General features: G+C 50.6%; 1 protein-coding gene across 13 annotated transcripts in view; it reads right to left on the reverse strand.

The window, feature by feature from the left end:
* The window catches only part of ENTPD6 (ectonucleoside triphosphate diphosphohydrolase 6), a 33,336-nt gene extending 27,847 nt beyond the window's left edge, over positions 1-5,489 (reverse strand). For 5 of the 13 annotated variants that reach the window (XM_055265629.2, XM_063633874.1, XM_055265626.2 and 2 more), the window contains exon 1: positions 5,323-5,489. The gene's annotated coding sequence lies outside the window, so the exon portion shown is untranslated. Of the gene's footprint in view, positions 1-4,380; positions 4,575-5,322 lie in introns of those variants that run through there. The other 8 variants (XM_063633875.1, XM_063633876.1, XM_063633871.1 and 5 more) reach the window with 5 other exon arrangements.
* Positions 5,490-6,000: the final 511 nt, after the last annotated feature.

Consider the following 6,000-nt stretch of genomic DNA (forward strand, 5'->3'; position numbering starts at 1 on the left):
TAGAGAAAATAAATGAAACTAAAATTTGATTCTTCAAAAATCAACATAACTGTCAAACCTTTAGCTATACTGACTAAGGAATAAAGAAAGAAGACTCAAATGGCTGTAATCTGGAACAAAAGAGGGGACATTACTACCTATTTTACAGAATAAAAATGATTATAAGAGAGCACTATGAACAACTATATGCCTACAAACTGGATAACCTAGATGAAATGGACAAATTCTTGAACACAAAATCCACCAAGATAAATAATAAAGAATTTGGCAATGATTTCTTAGATACGACAGCAAAAGCACAGGCAATAAAAGCAAAAATAAACAAGTGGAATTACATTAACTAAATGGCTTCTACCCAGCAAAAGAAACAATCAACAAAATGAAAACACAACCTACAGAACAGGAGAAAATAGATAAACAGTATATCCGCTCTGAAAGGGGTTAATAATTAGAATATATAAAGAACTCTTAAAAGTCAACCACAAAAATAGCAATCTTATTAAAAAATAACAGATGAAAAGCATACAAAAAGAGGCTCAACATCATGAATCATTAGCAAAATGCAACATTGCAGTGAGCTATCACATCATATATTAGGACAGCCACTATCAAACAAACAGAAAATAACAAGTATTAGTGAGGATGTGGAGAAACTGGAACCCTTGTGTGCTGTTGGTGGGAAAGTCAGATGGTGCAGCTGCCTTGGAAAACAGCATGGAGCTTCCTCCAAAAATCAAAGCCGGAACTACCATATGGTTCAGCAATCCCACTTCCAAAAGAGTTGAAATCAGGATCTTAAAGAGATATTTACACTCACATTCACTGAAGCATTATTCACAAGAGACAAGAGAAATAATCCAAACATCCATCGACAGATGGATACACAAAACTCAATTTAGAGCTGAACTGAATTTTGAATGAAATATTCAGTTTTAAAAAGGAAGTAAATTCTGACACGTGCTACAACATGGACGAGCCTTAAAGGCATTTCACTAAGTAAAATAAGCCAGTCACAAAAAGACAAATATTGTAGGATTCCACTTACATGAGTTATAGAGCTGTCAAATCATACAGACAAGAGAGTAGAAGGGCAGGTGCCAAGGGCAGGGGGTGAGGAGGACTTATTGGGTAATGATTTTCAGTCAGGGAACATGAAAAAGTTCTGGTGACGGATGGTGATGGTGGTTGTGAATGCACTTAATGCCACAGAACTGTACATTTAAAAGGGGTTACGTTGATAATTTTTGTGTTATGTGTACTTTATGGCAACTTTTAAAATCCTTCAATGGCTAGGCCAGGCAGGTAACAGAAATAAGTTCTGTGGGTATTGGACTTAAGGCACTCTGTGGGGTGAGGGATGGGGATAAAGAGGGCAAGGGCCCACCCACTGTGTCAAATACAAAACGTTTTACAGTTCTGATCACACTCACGCCCTACTCTCTCAACGAAGGAGACAGATTCTGCCTGCTGAAATGTGCTGGCAGAGCTCCTCCCTTGGGCTGCTGGCTGCTCTGCCATTTCCATAGCACGTGACATGTGCAGTTATTCTAGGCCCCTCTGGCTCTGGTTAGATGGTCCCTACTCCAGGAGTAGGGACCAGCCCCCATCCCAGAACCTCCAACACCCAACACAAAACCAGATCCCAGCAGCTGCTCAGCCAGCATCTGTTGAAGGGGGTCTGCTGATGGCTCGGCAGTGTACTGAGGGGGAGAACGGGCATTAGGAGGAAGATGCAGGCATCACAGATGCCACAGGACTGGGTGATGGCCATGAACTGAAACAGGTCATCTGGGAAGGGGCTGTTTGGCAGGAGGCAGCAGTGATCAAGTTTTCGACATGCTGAATTTGATATGCCAATGGGACATCAGTGGGAAACAGGACAGGCCCTATGAGAGGTGACAGGTTTGGGGCTGGTCCAGAAATAGGACGGACCCTATGAGAGGTGACAGGCTTGGGGCTGGGAATGATGCACATTAAGGCAACGTTAGCTGAGACTGGGAGAAGAGACGCGGCACTGGGAAATGTTCATTCCAAGGTAGCACCTCTCATACCACAACAGCCTCCCTTCCTTAGGAGACTATAACCCAAAGTTTCAGGTTTCTAAGTAATCATCAAATGTTTAATTAAATTACAGTATTTATAGAGAAAGTTCTGCAACAGTCCAGGGATGAATAGTGAGGACAAAAAGCAATAGTAACACCCTACATGGCCGGGTGCGGTGGCTCACGCTTGTAATCCCAGCACTTTGGGAGGCCGAGGCGGGCGGATCACGAGGTCAGGAGATCGAGACCACAGTGAAACCCCGTCTCTACTAAAAATACAAAAAATTAGCCGGGCGTGGTGGCGGGCGCCTGTAGTCCCAGCTACTCGGAGAGGCTGAGGCAGGAGAATGGCGTGAACCCGGGAGGCGGAGCTTGCAGTGAGCCGAGATTGCGCCACTGCACTCCAGCCTGGGCGACAGAGCGAGACTCTGTCTCAAAAAAAAAAAAAACAAAAAACAAAAAAAAACACCCTACAACTGTGAATACGTTTAATAAAATCCTCTTTATGTAATCAAGACTTTTTTTTTTTTTGAGACAGAGTCTCACTCTCTCACCTATCACCTAGGCTGGAGTGAAGTAGCACAATCTTGGCTTACTGCAACCTCTGCCTCCCAGGTTAAGCAATTCTCCTGCCTCAGCCTCCCAAGTACCTGAGATTACACGCATGCACCACCACGCCAGGCTAATTTTTGTATTTTTAGTACAGATGGTGTTTCACCATGTTGGCCAGACTAGTCTCGAACTCCTGACCTCAAATGATCTGCCCACCTTGGCCTCCCAAAGTGCTGAAATTACAGGTGTGAGATACTGCACCTGGCCCATAATCAAGTCCTATCATGTCCTATGTTAGTCTAAGAACCATACTCTACATGATCAGATTCACAGGTGGTATATTAAATCTAGAGGCAAAGTTGCTCGTTATTTATTGTCTACCCGTTTAAAAAAACCCTTTATGTGCCATGCCTTGTGTCCAGCGCCCCACAAAGCCCGCCTCACAGCCCTGGGTTTCCCTAAGACAGCACCAAGGTCCTGGGAATATGTGTAAATGGACCTGTCTGAGATTGCAGTCAGTGTGTGGTGGAGCACACAAGAGTCCCTGGCTTCAATCCCCAAACTGAACGTGCTTTATCACTTCACCTTCCCTGTAAGTACAAGACGACCTTAGAGATCCAAAAAACACTCACATACATAGACATACCTTACATAGACATAATTACTGAAGTTACACACCAAGTTCAGGAAGACAAAAGCAGGAGTCCAACTAGAACACAGTACTGAGAGAGCACAGAACTAGGAACAGCCTTGCTCTTGCACAAGGGTGGGAAGAAGAGTTCTTATAATCATGTTCACCATCCCCTCTCCCCAAGGAACAGGTCATCTCCATGTACCTGTGGCCCAGATCTAAACACTAATTTCATTCCACTAGGTTAAGGTGTTTGCCCATGGCTGAGACACCTGCAGGAGAGGCAATGGGGTTTCTGTGGGAACCACTAACACTACAGCGTGAATGTGTTGATCAGGTTCTCCCTGACAGACTCATTGAGGAAAACGACGTCATCTCAGTCTATTCTTTAAAGGAGAGAGAGGGTGGGATGAGGCTGTAAGGAAGGTAGCGGGTGGGGACTGAGGGGAGGCAGGGGTAGGAAGTAGGGTGCACACAGGCAAACAGATAGGTGTGGCTCCTGCCGAGGCCACCCTCCAGCAGGTGGAGGCAGGAGTCAGAGAGGAGGATCTGAGGGTAGAGCAGTTTGTCGGTGGTAGGAGCTGCCCTGTCCCCTGGTTGGCTCTAAGGGTAGAGCAGTTTGTCGGTGGTAGGAGCTGCCCTGTCCCCTGGTTGGCTCTAAGGGTAGAGCAGTTTGTCGGTGGTAGGAGCTGCCCTGTCCCCTGGTTGGCTTTCTAGGAGATGGGGATGGCAGGCCACCTCTTGTAAATACAGGCGCCATCTGATGTGGATTGATGGCTGCCTAATCTGTTGGCTAGTTTCTTCAGGTTTTCAGTTCAAGTACACGGAAGGGTCATGAATGCAAATGCCTGCCATGCACGCTGTATCAAAAAATAAAGCACATTAGAAACTTCCATTCATCCTCCTGGTGAGTTTCAATAGGTTTTTCTCTCCTTGGCAAAAACCGGTGCGTGAACCGCCAGTCAACACCACCTGCTGTTTCCTTTACACAGGAAGCGGTGGGAGGGGAGGCGCTTCCAGATCTCCTGACACAAAGGGCTGCCCATCTCCCTGGTCCTTTACCCGAACCTTCAGGAGGCAGATGACACACACACTAGCCAGCCACTCTCTCCAAGGCAAGGGGAGGGAGACAAAAAGCAATTTTGAGATTTGTACCGTGCTTGCCAGGTCCTTCAAAAATGACTACCCGCCGCCCATGGCTCTTGCACAGCGGGTAGGAGGAAGAGTCCTTGTAATCCACCTCTCCCAAGGAACTCCTGCCCGAGGTTTCAGATTCCCCGCCTGCAGGCTATGGCTGACTTCCCCGTATCCTGTGTGAGGTGCGTTGTGTGGCTTCGCGCAGGTAAGGCTGGAATACACGTGCCTGGAGGGACACCCAGAGCTGCCCAGGCACTTCCCGGTGGCTGGTTCCTTTGCACTTTGCACTTACAGGTGCACTTATAATAAAAACACCCTCCCTTCCACGCTCCCCTGGGCCCTCCCATCTCTCCTTCCTCTTCCACGCTCTCCTGGCTGTTGAATGTTTTCCACTGAAGGAGTCTAGTCTGTCCACCTCGGGGGCTCTCCTTCCCTCGGTCCAGGGCATCCGCGGCTCACAGGTCAGCTCGGGCAGAACCACCCTGACCACCTATGAGCTCCTCGGGACACCACCCCAATGCAAGGGTGAATCGTCCTTACACCCTCAGTCCTGTCTGAGCGGCCTGATCCTACCTGTTTCCCAGAAACTGCTACGCGAAGCTTCCCCTCCGGGCTCATCCAGGAGCGGAGGGGCCTGTCCCTGACGCAGACTCGGGGCGGCTCCGCAAAAGCGGGCTGAATGAATGAACGCAGCAGGGCTGGAGCCTCCTGGGGCTAGAGGGCCCTGCTATTTGGCCCGCCCAGTGGCCCAAAACACTGGACTTTTCCCCCACCGGTCAGCGGAGCCCAGACGTGCAGGGAGCCCTAATGGAGCCTGGACAAGAAGGCAGCAGGAGGTGGGACCCGGGGTGCGAGTGACCCCGAGGCCGTCCTCTGGAGCGCAGCGCGCCCGCGTGGGGAGGCCCGCCTGCAGTCGGTGATCCCCGGCCGCCCCCGCCAGCGCCCCGGCCCGCCGCTTACCGTGCACCGCGCGCTCCGCCACACCCACGGAGACGAGTGCCCTTTTCCGGGGAGCAGGCGGCAGCCGGTCTTTTGGGCTCCCCCGCCCCGGCCGGCGCCACCCCAGCCTCCACCCTCGGGATACGACCCCACGATTCCCTAGGGCTTGGGCTCCGCCCACATGCACGCGGCGTCACAGGCTGGGCGGGGCGGGCGCACCCAGCCGCACAGGCGCAGGCGGGAGAGGAGGTGGGGGGTCGCGGGGACCCAGTTGCGCAGGCGCAGGCGGGGTATGGGCGCCTAGCTGCGCAGGCGCGGCGGCCGGCTTCTTTTTCAGTGGGTGGCCTTGCGGTTTTCTGCAGTCCACGGTCGGGCTGGCGTCGGTCCAGAGGCGGGGCTCGGTAGTCTGGTTCCCCGAGCGTCTCAGGGCGGGCCCTCGCCAGATTCAAGGGGTTCCCTTGGCCAGTTTCCTCACGGCACGGCGGAGCTGGCCCTCGTCGTCCCTGGCAGGGGGCAGCCTCACAGCCTGGACCGGCCCGTGCAATTTTCCCCATCCTTCCACGTCTACATTTTCTTTTTTTCTTTTTCTTTTTTTAGGACAATACATGATGGAAATGCAGCCACATCATAGCAGGCAGGTTCATGAAATCCGCCCTCCCCCCCATTTCTTGACCCCATTTTTTTTTTTTTTTTTAACAG

Source organism: Symphalangus syndactylus, chromosome 24 (assembly GCF_028878055.3).
Source record: "Symphalangus syndactylus isolate Jambi chromosome 24, NHGRI_mSymSyn1-v2.1_pri, whole genome shotgun sequence".
Lineage (NCBI taxonomy): Eukaryota > Metazoa > Chordata > Mammalia > Primates > Hylobatidae > Symphalangus > Symphalangus syndactylus.